The sequence below is a fragment of the Pistacia vera genome, unplaced genomic scaffold (assembly GCF_008641045.1).
Source record: "Pistacia vera cultivar Batoury unplaced genomic scaffold, PisVer_v2 Contig212, whole genome shotgun sequence".
NCBI classification, from domain to species: Eukaryota; Viridiplantae; Streptophyta; class Magnoliopsida; order Sapindales; family Anacardiaceae; genus Pistacia; species Pistacia vera.
Window position 1 is genome coordinate 1801398 of NW_022196016.1, and position 18267 is coordinate 1819664.

The following is an 18267-nucleotide window of genomic DNA, read 5'->3' on the forward strand; positions in this document are numbered from 1 at the left end:
AACTCATTAGCTCATAGCAGTCCCAGAATAGGAATTAGAATCTTATTTACTTTCCACTTCAGTCAAGATCTAGAACCTTACTTGAAGTAGTAACCCCAATCTGATATAGGCAAATGATAACACTTCCTTTCTAATTGAGACTTATCTACCAAGTAGGACTCATAGTTCTACTAGGGCTCTAACCTCTTTGACTCACTATATAAACAAAGGCTAGACCTCTCATTATTAATTTAGAAATCACCCATAGCTTTAGATCCTAAATTCTTACTCCCAAGAATGATCACTTTTCCTCGCCGTGAAGACCCTCAACCACAACAAAGCTGTGCTATGATCACTTTGTGTTAGTCTAGCTCTAGCTACATTATTACGGTAAACCCTTCTCGCTCTCAGCCCTCACTAAATACCTTCAATCGTGCTGACTTGAACGTCGGAGTGCCTACGACAGACACCACACTGGTGTCCCCTGAGCCTTCACATTCCTTTATTCTCTTTGTGCAAGTCCATTAGATTGTTAGTGACTCAATTTTCACAAGATCCATCCCTTTTGAATCAATCATAAATTTTATGGTCTATAATCATTCAAAGGAGTTTTGTGAAAATTGAAGGCAATGTTTGTTGGATTTGTCGACTATTTCAACAATAAGGGGTGAGGCAAACACATTCGAAGGTCCTGCTATAGGATTTCTCTAAGTAATTAAATTCCTAATTGAGTTTGGGCTTAGCAATAGGGATCATAGTAATATTGGGTTTTTCTCATAACCTAGTATATAAACTTCTTATTCTCTTGTATAAGTGTGATAGCAAATTATCTTTAAATACATTCATTGTAATGAGAGAGATGAAGATATATTTTGATAATATTGACTCTAGTGGATGTAACCCCTTTTTGGGTGAATTACAGTAAATCGCATGTGTGTTTTCTCTTTACTGTTTATGTTATTTGTGTGTGATTGTAATTTACTTGTTTGGTTTCTATTACTATATTGTTTCAATGTTGTAATTATACTTTCCTTAATAATTCATACTATAATCTTGCATGTGGCAGACAAGACCTATTTCTTTTGAAGGTTGATTTCATTAATTACCCCGACCCCTCCATAGATACTGATAATTTTATTAAGGATAAGGATTAAAGTTTTTAGAGGATATCCTTAATTTGGATATTTACATATGTAGTGCTTCAATACTGTTCTCTTTTGGGATTGAGTTGGGGTTACTTGTAGAGTTTCCATAAGATAAAAACTTGCGGGACTAACATATTTTCTTTTCCTTTTCCGGAAATTTGTTTCTATCTTTCCTCGTTTATCAACTTTCAAGGCCGATCCTAAGTAATATCTTCATGCCAAGCTTAATTTCACTTCAATGACTTCATAGTTCATACATTATACCGAACTTGTTAGTAGGATTGATATTTTTTCTGGTGTCTTCTGATGTCTCATTTTATATTAGATCTCTCGTTCAAGTTAGACAACTTTATTTCCTTATTTAAGATTATATCATACAATATATATTTTTTAAAATTTTTATTTCTAAACTTACAAATTAAACCAAATATTTACCACTTTCACGTGAACAAATTCAATCCTTATTCTTCTTTATACTCATATCACTTGAACTCGCTATTATTATCTTTAAAAAGGAGCAATAGATCGTGTTGTATATAATTTGCTAATATTATGTATAAGAAAAATCGTAGGTGACACTACCACACCTCATTATTTACATATTTATCAAACACATTAGTAGATATAAAAGTTTCTCTTATATCTAAATCAAAACTTATCATATGCTACAACTCATTTCATTCAAAAGTTTGACATTTCATATCATAGAATTATCTTCTTTCTTTTGGTCGCAATTTTCATTGCTATAATCTAGAAAGTTTTTGGTATCCTACATCATCTTTATTTGTTCAATCATTTGTTGAACTGAATTTTTATGTACATAACATATATGAATGTGCTACGTCTTGTAGAGGATAATAACATTTGAAGACTCATAAAATAAAATAAAAAATCAAAGAAGTAAACAATTTGGTGTTATATAGTATGATATTGGTCTTTTTCTTGGTGCCTACTTGCGCTGCAACATGTTTTATACTAATGAGAAGAGTTTGGTACCTTAGAAGATAGGAGAGTTACGGAGCAGGACAAAGCACGATGAAGCTGTTTCCAAGGAAGAGAGCCGAGAATCGAAGAATCGAATGAAGAAGCAAGCAGAGTGGCAGTTCTGTAATTTCAGAACTTTTCAAGGGACTTCGCCCCGGCGAAGAAATTGTCTTCGCCGCGGCGAAGTAAGCCAGAACGATTGGGATTTTTTTTCATTCTTCGCCGCGGCAAAGAAATCTTCTTCGCCGCGGCAAAGAATTCTTCTTCGCCGCGGTGACAGTCAATTATTCAGTTTTGTTAAACGCAACGTTTCGTGTTGTGCGTGTTTGGCTGGGTTTTGAAAAGTAAATAAGAAAAACTTAACCTTTTGCAAGGGATCTTCAGCTTTTAGGTTTAGCCGTTTTTACACTTTTCTGAGAGTAAAGCTTTGAGTTTTTCGGATTGTTTAAGGGAGAAGATTCAGATTTTGACTAGAAGATTCATCTTTTGGGGAGATTTCTATCTTTATCTCAGTTTCATTATGTTAACTTGTTTATTTCTATTTTTCGTTTTTGTAGTATTAATTTAGCTATGAACTAATCTTTATGGGTTAGGGTTTTGATTGTAGTTGGATTTTTTAAATGGGTTAAGTTTTTGATTGTGTTATTCCATGTGAATAAGCTTTGGTTATGTGTCACTCTGAAATTGAATGCTGTAGTGATGAACATGATGAGATTGAGAAATAATTCATGTTAGGCTTCTGGGTAATCACCAATAGTATTGGATGCTAGAGATAGATTCAAGAATTAATGAAATCAATTTAGGATTCTTATGCTTAATGAATTTAGAATTATTAACCTTCAATTTGTTGGGTGCGGAAAGTTAATAAGGATGAATAGGAAAACATAGCCGAGAGGGTATGTTTAACATATTAGTGAATTCGATTTACAACCATTGGCATGAATGGGATATAGGTAATTGTAGGTTTAACCCATAAAAATCCAAATGAAGTCAAAACCCTACCCGTTTTGCTTGAATTGATATTCCGTGTTTCATCTGCTTTTTATTAAGATTTAATTCTTTGTTTAATTTCATTTGTTTTTCATTAAAATTTGCTCCCACCAATCCAAGAATTGATTGCTTCAACTTATAACGTTAGGAAAATTAGTGCTTTGCTAACAGTCCTGTGGGAACGAATCCTACCCATCATTTTATTACTTGAGCGACTAGTGCACTTGCTAGTTTTGCATGTTGTAAGAAACATGCATCACTCGGCTCCCTAAAATGGCAGATGCCATCATAATGAAAAAATAAAAACTTGGTCTCGTATGCCCTGAATTGCTAGGGTAATTATGAATGCTCCCTCGATCGTGGGTCGCCTTGAAAGGTAGTAAGAATCTTTGCTTGCTTTCTTTAAGAGTACGCACAAGCGGCTCCAGCCGCAGTCAGTACTGAGGCTGTACTCGATGCACGCGATATACATAGCCCCGGCTATTATATACGCATTAGGCGTCATTGCAAAGGTGCGACCCGAGTGATTGAGGATCGACCTAATAAAAGGATGGAAGGGAATCAGTGCTCGCACTTGAATTAGCTTCGGAGATCCAACCATTCCCTCTGCGGATTGAGCTATGGTTCTGGTAACGTAGAGTCCACGCTAATTCATATTAGTCTACTACTCTTGTACCTCGTCTCGGGTAGCTAGAATAATCTCTTGTGCGGACCTATGGGCGTCCTACGTCTGCGAGCTTGTCCCCTCCTCGATCAGTCGCTTAGGGTCCATGTGTCTACTGTCTGAAAAGAGGGACACTGGGTTAATCAATTTCGTACAAAAATTTTGTATGACGACATAGAAGAGAAAACCCTAAAAAACCATTGGGACCACCCCAATGGCTTGGACCCTAAAACTTATTCCTTACAGAAACTCACCATTATCGACTGGTTAACTACGCTCAAAAAAAAAAAGAAAAGCACTAGAAGACCTTCCTCACCTTTCTCTTTGGCTATGGGATTGAACTTTCCCTGTAAGCAGAAGATGTGCACCAACTTAAAAAATTGAAGTCTGTCTCGAAGAGCTTCTTGTTTTCTCTGAAAGGTAAGTGTTGACCTTCCTAAAGAGAGCCTGGGGTTTTATAGTGGGGGAAATGGATTGGGATTTTCGAAGCTGGCGACTTTGGAGAAATGCGTCTTGACTGTTGAAACACGTGTCATGAATCAACAGAAAGAGTAATCGCACCTTCAAGAAATTCAATGTCGCGTCTCCCTTCAAAATTTGAGCGACGACTCGATTCTCCATTTGCATAAATGCACCCCCATCCATTTAATGCCTGATAAGGAATGTCGTTTAACATGCTGGCAATTTAATGCGCAGGTTCATTTATTGCGTACAGGGCAAGTTTGTCAGAATAAAGGACACCTCATTAATGGATTAGCTGTCAAGCGCAACGGATAACATTGAAGAGTCGTTGGGAAGAACACTCTTCGTCGCATGTCAGTTGAGGAGCGATGTGATTCCTCGACAGGAATATGCCAAGTATAACCAGTCGTGACCTCGGTTAAGATAAGGGGCGCATCGATACACACTGAATAGGTCTATCCAGGGTCCTAACTTGCAAGGAGACCATATCAGGTCGTTCTGGAAAATGTTTTCGACCTCATTGAGCAGGTCGGATCGACCAGGCGTCATTGGGACATATCAAATCAAGGCATAATTGTGAAGTTCTCAAGGTTCGATTCTCAAACCTTAAAAACTAGAGGGACTTCTTTATGCTGAAAAAGTAGGTGACGCGGAGTCTTTCAACAGGGATGGTAGAAATGGAAAATTCTTGAACTTCACGCGCACCCCAGTCGATAATGACGTAAGTGGCATGCCCTATCAGTGCAGTGGGTGGAGTGTCAGGCTAGCAATGGTTGGATATCTCCACGTGGCGATCCTTGCATAAGTCGAGGAAACACTCGGGTAGGTGAGCAATGGGACGTAGAGAAGGATTTGCACGTATCCACCCACTTGAAAATTAATCATTACTTGGTTTATTCACTAAAATAGAGGTCTCTCTCTCATTTGCGGGATTGACTATTTACTCTATAAAACTTACTCTCTCTCTCTTCTCTCTCTTCTCTCTCTCTCTCTTGTATTTCTAAGCGTAACTCAGTTCGCTTAACGTGACCTGACCTTATTCATTAATACAATGTAGTGGACGTAGGATTCGTTTTTGAGCATCCAACCACTTAAACATTGTTTCTCACCCTTTTTAACTAAATATTTCATATCACTGTGACTTCTAAGTCGCTTAGCATTTCTCACGTGAAATAGTTGGTGTCAAAATCAAACAATATTATTTATAAATAAACTAAAAACCTTGGTCTTACAAGGGGGCAATTTGTAATGGTTTATTAAAAGGGTATAAATTAATTGATTATTTAGGGAATCCATGAGAATGAGTGAAAATAGAAAGAAGGGTTGAGATGAGCCTAGAGGTTGAGTGCAGTGAGAGAGAGAGACAGAGACGAGACAGAACAGAGTATGAAGAGAGATGATGGAGACAAAGATAAAAGAGGGATTGGGTTAAAATGTAAAGGAATAATCATGATTTTGTTTCATCAACTTTTCGCACTGATTGACAACTCCTTTTCAAAATTACCAACTCACCCTCTCCCTCTACTACTGCTGTACTGTTTCTGTAACGTGCATAATTCTTTCAAACCTGAAACACAGATACATAGAATAGTTCTATCAATCAGCTACAGACCAGACTGTTTCTCCTACTGTTCATTTGCCAAACTGTTGGCTTGGCACTCTAAAAACAGCAACTGTTCCCTCTGGTTTTATTCCTGATAAAATTTTTTTACTCGGGTGCCATTATGTACAAAACCATAAAAATATAAATAAACAATATTTAATTGGGTTTATTCCATTTTCTCTTAGTGAGATTGTTTTATTTAGAAAGTAGTAAAAACTTCTTGTAATATAAAAATCCTTTAAAAATATCAAAAATCTACTAAAAAATCAAATATCTTCTTAAAAAGTATAAAAAAACCTTGATAGTGGTATTGGTATTAACCGCGAAAAATTGAAATAACCCACATCATTTATTCGTATATTTCATGATTTTTATTTTTTTTTTTTCCAAATGCGACTGTTTTATTATAAATGATTGCCATGTTAGGATGATATCATATTATCTAATCATTACATTATAGTATCAAATCAATTGACATGAAAAAAATTAAGAGTACCTTAATATTCCATGTCTTGAATGATATTTGATTTACAAACACTGGTATTTTTAAAAAAAAAAATATGAAGAACATCCTTTATGTGATTAGAAAGGATGGTGGGCGGGGGAGAAGAGGGCTTGCCAAATAGGAATTACCAATGGCAATTATATTTAATACGTTGAAAAAACTAGACATGCAGATTACAGAAGCAGGAAGCAGCTGGCCCGAGAAGAAATGCATTTTGGTGGTGCCCTCTCATGCATGGTCTGATAGTCTTCAGCTACTTTCGCCCTCTAACTCCAATGTTGTTTGTACTTGTGATGTCAGTAGTGAGCAATCCATTTAATTTATTACCCATCCCCAATTTCGGTTTGGTTAATTGCCAGTTAGGTTAGGTTAGGTTTTTACTACGTTATATTTATATTCTCAGATTTCTCACAAGTACAGTTCTTCTGCTAAATGCTTTGGAGCCTAAGTTACTTAATGTCGTAACTCGTACTGTTTGGCAGGGCACATAGAGTTGTGGTTGTGGCTTGGTTCTTCTAACCATATTTCATTCCAAGAACCCTAATGTTGCTCGGATTATGCCCACTTCTTAATTTCTTATCATTTTCCATTTAGTAACTTTTCACGATTATCAAACTAATGCTACACAAAAGGGATCGATACCAGTGCATGTTTATTATATGAAGGGAAGTACAGTACCAAATTAAGATATAAATTAATTAATTTAAGCTTTTTGTCATACACTTAATCCTTTAGTTTGGTGCTAAAGTTTTAACTCTTTTAAACAATATAAATTATTCCTCAACTACCCATGTGTACAAAATTTCTGGTTTAAATCTATTTCATCGAATACCAAAAGTTTAATAATGAACTCGGGTTTGCAGTTGCTTCCAACCTGATAAATCAAATTGTATTATCCTTTTAGTTTTCCTTGCTAAAGGAAATCAATATGAAGAAAAAATCTTTATCGTACGCTAATCAATCATATTATTCGGTTTTTAGTAAGGGTTACAACAAAATTATGCTTAAATAAAGGTTAATCTCATTTTCAGACTTAGCGCAGAGAATGAAATCAACATAGGAAATTGGCAAAAGAGGTAGGCAAACAATACACGGATTAATTGTTTCTTCCTTTTTGTCTTTGATTAAGAAAAAGCAATAGTAATAGAGAGATATCATGTCTCAATTACTTTTCCAATAAGAGATATTATTGCTAAAAAGATTTTGCTTATATAATCTTCAAATGTATAACATTGAAATTTCTTGATTCGGTGGTGTAGAAAAATTTAAAGTAGAGAATCAAAAGTTCCATTGAAGCTTCGAAATAAGAAAAAAAATTGTATGGTTGTGATCAACCGTGAATGGAATCTTTGCCCCACCCCACAGTAATTCTTCAACTAGAAGAAGAAATTTTTTAAGGAAAAGTCACTGTAATGTTTGTGAAGTGCGAAAAATTATAAGTACTCACAAACAATTTAATATCGCAAATATTTGGAGCGCGTCTTCCTGTTCGCATGTGTAATGTTTTATGTAATGTTTGTGAAGTGTGAAAAATTATAAGTACTCACGAATAATTTGAAAAAGCGATCAAATTCATTTTATAAATCATTCAGTAGAGAGGACTATGCAAAGACAGATAAGCAAAATTATGGGAAAAGTAGAGGAAGAAGCGATCATTGGTCTTTGTCCCTAAGCCCTTCCGGTGTGACCTTGGTATCCCCAAGCTAGTCGTTGACCTCCTGATCAACTACTGGGTCCTCTGGAACATGTTCCTGCAGATGATCACCTTTCGGATAAATTTCCTGATCTGCCTCATGACCGGCTTACGCCATAGAGGCAAGGATCCTCTGGTAAACATCCGGGAGGTCGGTAAGGTCCATGGTTGGGTTCTTGGGCCTCAAGGCATAAATTGACTAGATCGACCAGTCAGCAGCTTTTCTCTCGATCTCCAACTCTTGTTGCTTCATCTATTTAGTTAAAGAAGCGACTGGCCCTTGGGACATTTCCAAGTCTGCTTCAAGAGCTTTTTTCTGCTTCTCGGAAGTCTCCCACAACCGAGCTCTCTCTTCCTCCACCCGCAAAGCCTGCTCAAAGCTCACCTGCAGCTCCACCTCTTTTTCGCCAGGCTCTTTGGTGAGCTTGGCCACCGTCCTCTGAAGCTGTTTGAGCTCCTTTCCCCTCTTTTCCAGTTCGGTCTTCTAGAATTCCACTATATTAAAGGTAGAGTTCCTCTCTGACATGTATTGATTTGTTTGGACGATCTTCAGGTCCAGCCCTTATTTCGCAGCTATGAAATTCAGCTTCAACTACGCATTCTCTCCCCTCAGCTCAGAGAGTCTCTCGACAGCTTCCAGTTGGGTTTTCTCTTAGGCCAAGTGTAGGTCGAGCAAAGACTATGCAAATAATAAGCAAGTGTTAGGATGCTTGAAAAAGAGTAAGTATTAGAAAGTTGAGGATAAGTAGTTTTACCTGGCTTTGCAGTTGGACTGCCTTGATCATCAAGTTCGCAGGGTTGGAGGCTACGAGCTAGTCAAAAACTTTGGCTAGCTGGCACTCCAAAAGGGTGTGAACACCACTGGCTGAAGGTGCTCTGGAAGTTGGCCCATGGAGTCCAGCACTGAGGTGTCAGCTCCTGTAGCCAAAGGCACCTCGCCAGCCGACCCCTTGCCTTCTTTCCTCCCAGAGGCTGCGGTATGTCCTCTGTGAGAACAGCTCAAGAGAATTGTAACCCCGGTCGTGCTCCTCGAGCTCCCTCCAGCATGAAGAGTTTGATAAGGCTGCAACCTCTCAGGCTACACTCTCAAGACCTCCGGCTCGGACTCCGACTCTTTGGGCTGCAACACCTTTCTCTTCTTGGTCTTCTAGCCCATGGTTGTCTGCTTTGGGCGAGCAACTGCGTGCTGAGCAGTTTCAATTGGTTGTTCGGTGGGTGGTTGCGCCCCCACCTGCGTTCCTTCAGCGAGGATGTCACTGGTGCTCGTCTTGGCTGGTCCTGTGGCGCCGAACCGGGGAAAAACGAACGCTTTCTCCCTCAATGATTTTGACACTTTGGGCGGCATGTTCACTACATACAGGTACTGTTACTTAAAAGTTCGCTGCATGGAAAGATAAAATCTAAAGGGACCGCGGGCACTTACAAAGTAGGGGTTCCAAGGTCGATCTAGAGTTGAAGAAGCCGTACTTTCTCAAGTTCGCAGTTGTCACAAGTCACTTCACATCATGAAAGTAATCTGACAGGTTACTGAATGAAACTATTCGGCTGATGTCGGAAAGTTTTGTCAGCCTGGTTGACTTGTTCCCTGCGAAGAGACAAGAGATTGTTAGAAAACAAAGCCAAAAAGAAAGAAAAATATACCAAGTATAATCAGGGGAAAACCTACTCGGTGATAATCCGTAAATTATACAGTTTTTATTAGATCTTTTTGTCGGATTTCAGGTACTTTCTAGTGCATTTTAACCTGAATTGTTGCTTAATTCTTTACTTTTCGTGTTTCAGGTTAAAATGGACTTTTTGAGCAAATAAAGACAAAATTGGATAGTTTTGACTCAGAAATAGGGCTCTTAGAAGATAGGAGAGTTACGGAGCAGGAAAAAGCACGATGAAGCTTGTTCCCAAGGAGAGAGCCGAGAATCGAAGAATCGAATGGAAGAAGCAAGCAGAGTGGCAGTTCTGTAATTCAGAACTTTTCAAGGAGCTGCCCCGGCGAAGAAATGTCTTCGCCCGGCGAATAAGCCGCAGAAACGATTGGGATTTTTTTCTTCTCGCGCGGCAAAGAATTCTTCTTCGCGCGGCAAGAATTCTTCTTCGCCGCGGGTGACAGCATTTATTCAGTTTTGTTAAACGCACAGTCGTGTTGTGCGTGTTTTGGCTGGGTTTTTGGACTAAGTATAAAGAAAAACTTAACCTTTTGCCAAGGGATCTTCAGCTTTTTAGGTTTAGCCGTTTTTACACTTTTCTGGGTAAAGCTTTGAGTTTTTCGGATTGTTTAAGGGAGAAGTTCAGATTTTGACTAGAAGATTCATCTTTTGGGGAGATTTCTTATCTTTCATCTCAGTTTCATTAGTTTAACTTGTTTATTTCTATTTTTCGTTTTTGTAGTATTAATTTAGCTATGAACTAATCTTTTATGGGTTAGGGTTTTGATTGTAGTTTGGATTTTAAATGGGTTAAGTTTTTGATTGTGTTATTTCCATGTGAATAAGCTTTGGTTGTGTCACTCTGAAATTGAATGCTGTATGTATGAACATGATGAGATTGAGAAATATTCATGTTAGGCTTCTTGGGTAATCACCATTATAGTATTGGATGCTAGAGATAGATTCAAGAATTAATGAATCAATTTAGAGTTCTTATGCTTAATGAATTTAGATTATTAACCTTCAATTTGTTGGGTGCGGAATGTTATAAGGATGAATAGGAAACATAGCCCGAGAGGGTATGTTTAACATATTAGTGAATTCGATTTACAACCATTGCGCATGAATGTGAATATAGTGTAATTGTAGGTTTAACCCATAAAAATCCAAATGACGTCAAAACCCTACCCGTTTTGCTTGAATTGATATTCCGTGTTTCATCTTGCTTTCTTAATTAAGATTTAATTCTTTGTTTAATTTCATTGTTGTTTTTCATTAAAATTTGCTCCCACCAATCCAAAGAATTCGATTGCTTCAACTTGATAACGTTAGGAAACTTAGTGCTTTGCTAACAGTCCTCGTGGGAACGATATCCTACCCATCATTTTATTACTTGAGCGACTAGTGCACTTGCTAGTTTTGCATGTTGTAAGAAACATGCATCACTCGGCTCCCTAAAATGGCAGATGCCATCATAATGAAAAAATAAAAACTTGGTCTCGTATGCCCTGACATTGCTAGGGTAATTATGAATGCCTCCCTCGATCGTGGGTCGCCTTGAAAGGTAGTAAGAATCTTTGTCCTTGCTCTTCTTTAAGTAGTACGCACAAGCGAGCTCCAGCGCAGTCAGTTAGCTGAGGCTGTACTCGATGCACGCGATATACATAGCCACGGCTATTATATACGCATTAGGCGTCAGTTGCAAAGGTGCGACCTCGAAGTGATTGAGGATCGACCTAATAAAAGGATGGAAGGGAATCAGTGCTTCGCACTTGAATATAGCTTCGGAGATCGCAACCATTCCCTCTGGCGGATTCCGAGCTATATGGTTCTGGTAACAGTAGACGTCCACGCTAATTACATATTGGTCTACTACCTCTTGTACCTCGTCTCGGGTAGCTACCGACATAATCTCTTGTGTCGGACCTATTGGGGCGTCCTACGTCTGCGAGCTTGTCCCCTCATCCGATCAGTCGCTATAGGGTCCATGTCGTCTACTGTCTGAAAAGGAGGGACACTTGGAGATTACTCAATCTTCGTACAAAAATTTTGTATGACGACATAGAAGAGTAAAACCCTAAAAAACCATTTGGACCACCCCCAATGGCTTGGACCCTAAAAACTTATTCCTTACAGAAACTCACCATTATCGACTGGTTAACTACGCTCAAAACAGAAAAAAGAAAAGCACTAGAAGGACCTTCCTCACCTTTCTCTTTTGGCTATGGGGATTGAACTTTTCCCCGTAAGCAGAAGATGTGCACCAACTTAAAAAATTGAAAGTCTGGTCTCGTAAGAGCTTCTTGCTTTTCTCTGAAAGTGTAAGTGTTGTGACCTTGCCTAAAGAGAGCCTGGGGTTTTATAGTGGGGGAAATGACGATTGGGATTTTCGAAGCTGAGCGACATTTGGATGAAATGCGTCTTTGACCGTTGATTGAAACCACGTGTCATGAATCAACGAGAAAGAGTAATCGCCATGCTTCAAGAAATTCAATTGTCGCGTCTCCCTGTTCAAATATTTGAGCGACGACTCGATTCTCTCATTTGCATTAAATGCACCCCCATCCACATTTAATGCCCTGATAAGGAATGTCGTTTTAACATGGCTTGCATTTAATGCGCATGGTTTTCATTTATTGCGTACAGGGCAAGTTTGTCAGAATAAAGGACACCTCATTAATGGATTAGCTGTCAAGCGCAACGGATAACATCTGAAGAGGTCGTTGGGATAGAACACTCTTCGTCGCATGTCAGTTGAGGAGCGATGTGATTCCTTCGACAGGAATATGCCAAGTATAACCAGGTCGTGGACCTCAGTTAAGATAAGGGGCGCATCGATACGACACTGAATAGGGTCTAATCCAGGTCCTTAATCTTGCGGAAGGAGACCATATCAGGTCGTTCATAGGAAAATGTTTTGCGACCTCATTGAGGCCAGGTCGGATCGACCAGGCGTCATTCGGGACATATCAAATCAAGGCATAATTGTGAAGTTCTCAAGGTTCGATTCTCAAACCTTAAAAACTAGGAGACTTCTATTATGCTTGAAAAAGTAGGGCTGACGCGGAGTCTTATCAACATGGGATGGTCAGAACTTGGAAAAGTTCTGTGAACTTTCACGCGCACCCACGTCGCATAATGACGTAAGTGGCATGCCCTTATCAGTGCAGTGGGTGAGTGTTAGGCTAGCGAATGGTTGGATATCGTCCACGTGGCCGATCCCTGCATAAGTCGAGGAAATCACTCGGGTAGGTGAGCAATGGGACGTAGAGAAGGATTTGCACGATATCCACCCACTTGCAAAATTAGTAATCATTACCTTGGTTTATCTCACTATAAATAGAGGTCTTCTCTCTCATTTGCGGGATTGACTAATTTTACTCTATAATAACTTACTCTCTCTCTCTCTCTCTCTCTCTCTCTCTCTCTCTCTCTTGTATTCTCTAAGCTGTAACTCAGTTCGCTTAACGTGACCTGACCTTATTCATTAATACAATGTTAGTGGACGTAGGATTCGTTTTTGAGCATCCGAACCACTTTAAACATTGTTTCTCACCCTTTATTTAACTAAATATTTTCATATCACTTGTGACTTCTAAGTCCGCTTAGCATTTCTCACGTGTGAATAGTTGGTGTCAAAATCAAACATCAATAGTATTATTTATAAATAAACTAAAAACCTTGGTCTTACAAGGGGGCAATTTGTAATGGTTTATTACAAAGTGGGTATTAAATTAATTGATTATTTAGGGAATCCATGAGAATGAGTGAAAATAGAAAGAAGGGTTAGAGCCTAGAGGTTGAGTGCAGTGAGAGAGAGAGACAGAGACAGAGACAGAGACAGAGATAGTGACGAAGAGATGATGGAGACAAAGATAAAAGAGGGATTGGGTTAAAAATGTAAAGGAATAAATCATGATTTTGTTTCATCAACTTTTTCGCACTGATTGACAACTCCTTTTCTAAAATTACCAACTCACCCTCTCCCTCTACTACTGCTGTTACTGTTTCTGTAACGTGCATTAATTCTTTCAAACCTGAAATCACAGATACATAGATATAGTTCTATCAAATCAGCTACAGAACCAGACTGTTTCTCCTACTGTTCATTTGCCAAAACTGTTGGCTTGGCACTCTAAAAACAGCAACTGTTCCCTCTGGTTTTATTCCTGATAAACATTTTTTTACTCAGGGTGCCATTATGTACAAAACTATAAAAATATAAATTAACAATATTTAATTGGGTTTATTCCATTTTCTCTTAGTGAGATTGTTTTATTTAGAAAGTAGTAAAAACTTCTTGTAACTATGAAAAATCCCTTTAAAAATATCAAAAATCTACTAAAAAATATCAAATATCTTCTTAAAAAGTTATAAAAAAACCTTGATAGTGGTATTTGGTATTTAACCGCGAAAAATTGAAATAAACCCACATCCATTTATTCGTATATTTCATGATTTTTTTATTTTTTTTATTTTTTTCCAAATGTGACTGTTTTTATTATAAATGATTGCCATGTTAGGATGCATATCATATTATCTAATCATTTACATTATAGTATCAAATCAATTGACATGAAAAAAAATTAAGAGTACCTTAATATTCCATGTCTTGAATGATATTTGACTTTACAAACACTGGTATTTTTTAATTAAAAAAAATATGAAGAACATCCTATTATGTGATTAGAAAGGATGGTGGGGCCGGGGGAGAAGAGGGCTTGCCAAATAGGAATTACCAATGGCAATTATATTTACATACTGTTGAAAAAACTAGACATGCAGATTATCAGAAGCAGGAAGCAGCTGGCCCGAGAAGAAATGCACTTTTGGTGGTGCCCCGTCTCATGCATGGTCTGATAGGTCTTCAGCTTACTTTCGCCCTCTAACTCCAATGTTGTTTGTACTTGTGATGTCAGTGAGTGAGTCAATCCATTTAATTTATTTACCCATCCCCAATTTCCGGTTTGGTTAATTTGCCAGTTAGGTTAGGTTAGATTTTTACTACGTTATATTTATATCCTCAGATTCTCACACAGTACAGTTCTTCTGCTAAATGACTTTGGAGCCATTAGGTTACTTAATGTCGTAACTGTTTTGGCAGGGCTTACATAGAGTTGTGGTTGTGGCTTGGTTTCTTTATAGCCAATCATTTCATTCCAAGAACCCTAATGTTGTCTCGGATTATGCCCACTTCTTAATTTCTTATCATTTTCCATTTAGTAACTTTTCACGATTATCAAACTAATGCTACACAAAAGGGATCGATACCAGTGCATGTTTATTATATGAAGGGAAAGTACAGTACCAAATTAAGATATAAATTAATTAATTTAAGCTTTTTGTTCATACACTTAATCCTTTAGTTTGGTGCGCTAAAGTTTTAACTCTTTTAAACAATATATAATATATTCCTCAACTACCCATGTGTACAAAATTTCTGGTTTAAATCTATTTCATCGAATACCAAAAGTTGAATAATGAACTCGGGTTTGCAGTTGCTTCCAACCTGATAAAATCAAATGTGTATTATCCTTTTAGCTTTTCCTTGCTAAAGGAAATCAATATGAAGAATAAAAATCTTTAATCGTACGCTAATCAATCTCCTAATCAATCATATTATTCGGTTTTTAGTAAGGGTTACAACCAAAATTAGTGCTTTAAATAAAGGTTAATCTTTCATTTTCAGACTATAGCGCAGAGAATGAAATCAACATAGGAAATTGGCAAAAGAGGTAGGCAAACAATACACGGATTAATTGTTTTCTTCTCCTTTTTGTCTTTGATTAAGAAAAAGCAAAGTAGAATAGAGAGATATCATGTCTCAATTACTTTTCCAATAAGAGATATTATATGCTAAAAAGATTTTGCTTTAATAATCTTCAAATGTTAATAACATTGAAATTTCTTGATTCGGTGGTAGACATAAATTTAAAGTAGAGAATCAAAAGTTCCATTGAAGCTCTCGAAATAAGAAAAAAAATTGTATGGTTGTGATCAACCTGAATGGAATCTTTGCCCCCACCCCACAGTAATTCTTCAACTAGAAGAAGAAATTTTTTAAGGAAAAGTCACTTCTTAAGAATTGATATTTACACAATACATATCTATCAACTTTATTTTCCATTTTTTCTTCACTCTATTCTCAGTCATTAGGGGCCATACTCACACAATAAGCTGGCTCTATATGATTCTTTGCTTCTCGACATAATAATATCAAATCACTTTCACTAACAAAAATTGATGCTGGTTACTTCAGTTCAATTAATTCTATCTATTTGATCATTGTATTGGTAAAAAATCGTATTGGACTTGACGAGGTCCAACAACGAAATAAACATATTACGGCCCAGTGTTTTAATCAAATTCAGGTTGAGTCTATGTTTAAATTTACTTTGTGAATTGACCACTCTATGAGTTGGGTTATTCTACAAATTAAGCTAAATCGAATTCCAACTCATTAGTCCATAGCAGTCCCAAAATAAGAATTAGAATTCTATTTACTTTCCACTTTAGTCAAGATCTAGAACCTTACTTGAAGTGGTAACCCTAATCTGATATAGGCAAATGATAACACTTCTTTCATAATTGAGACTTATCTACCAAGTAGGACTCAGAGTTCTACTAGGACTCTAACCTCTTTGACTCAATATATAAACAGAGGTCAGACCTCTCATTATTCATGCAGAAATCACCCATAGCTTTATATCCTAAATTCTTACTTCCAAGAATCATGGCTTTTCCTCGCCATGAAGACCCTCAACCACAACAAAGTTGTGCTATGACCACTTTGTGTTAGTCTAGCTCTAGCCACATTATTACGGTAAACCCTTCCCGCTCTCAACCCTCACTAAATACCTTCAACCGTGCTGATTTGAACTTCGGAGTGCCTACGGCAGATACCACACTAGTGTCCCCTGAGCCTTCACGTTCCTTTATTCTCCTTGTGCAAGTCCATTAGATTGTCAGTAACTCACTTCTCACAAGATCCATCCCTTTTGAATCAACCATAAATTTTACTGTCTACAATCATTCAAAGGAGTTTTGTGAAAATTAAAGGCAATGTTTGTTGGAGTTGTCGACCATTTCAATAATAAGGGGTGAGGCAAACGCATTCGAAGGTCCTGCTATAGGATTTCTCTAAGTAATTAAATTCCTAATTGAGTTTGGGCTTAGGAATAGAGATCATATTAATATTGGGTTTTTCTCATTAAACTTAGTATATAAACTTATTATTCTCTCGTATAAGTGTGATAGCAAATTATATATAAATACATTCATTGTAACAAGAGAGGTGAAAATATATTTTGATAATATTGACTCTAGTGAATGTAACTCATTTTTGGGTGAATTAGAGTAAATCGCACGTGTGTTTTCTCTTTACTATTTATGTTGTTTGTGTATGATTGTAATTTACTTGTTTGGTTTCGATTACTCTATTGTTTCAATGTTGTAATTATACTTTCCTTAATAATTCATATTATAATCTTGCATGTGGCAGACAAGGCCTATTTCTTTTGAAGGTTGATTTCATTAATTACCCCGACCCCTCCATAGATACTGATAATTTTATTAAGGATAAGGATTAAGGTTTTTAGAGGATATCCTTAATTTGGATATTTACATACGCAGTGCTTCAATACTGTTCTCTTTTGGGATTGAGTTGGGGTTACTTGTAGAGTTTCCATAAGATAAAAACTTGCGGGACTAACATATTTTCTTTTCCTTTTCCGGAAATTTGTTTCTATCTTTCCTCGTTTATCAACTTTCAAGGCCGATCCTAAGTAATATCTTCATGCCAAGCTTAATTTCACTTCAATGACTTCATAGTTCATACATTATACCGAACTTGTTAGTAGGATTGATATTTTTTCTGGTGTCTTCTGATGTCTCATTTTATATTAGATCTCTCGTTCAAGTTAGACAACTTTATTTCCTTATTTAGGATTATATCATATAATATATATTTTTTAAATTTTTTATTTCTAAACTTACAAATTAAACCAAATATTTACCACTTTCACGTGAACAAATTCAATCCTAATTCTTCTTTATACTCATATCACTTGAACTCGCTATTATTATCTTTAAAAAGGAGCAATATGATCGTGTTATATATAATTTGCTAATATTATGTATAAGAAAAATCGTAGGTGACACTACCACACCTCATTATTTACATATTTATCAAACACATTAGTAGATATAAAAGTTTCTCTTGTATCTAAATCAAAACTTATCATATGCTACAACTCATTTCATTCAAAAGTTTGACATTTCATATCATAGAATTATCTTTTTTCTTTTGGTCGCAATTTTCATTGCTATAATCTAGAAAGTTTTTGGTATCCTACATCATCTTTATTTGTTCAATCATTTGTTGAACTGAATTTTTATGTACATAACATATATGAATGTGCTACGTCTTGTAGAGGATAATAACATTTGAAGACTCATAAAATAAAATAAAAAATCAAAGAAGTAAACAATTTGGTGTTATATAGTATGATATTGGTCTTCTTCTTGGTGCCTACTTGCGCTGCAACATGTTTTATACTAATGAGAAGAGTTTGGTACTACAGTTTCTATATATGGTTTA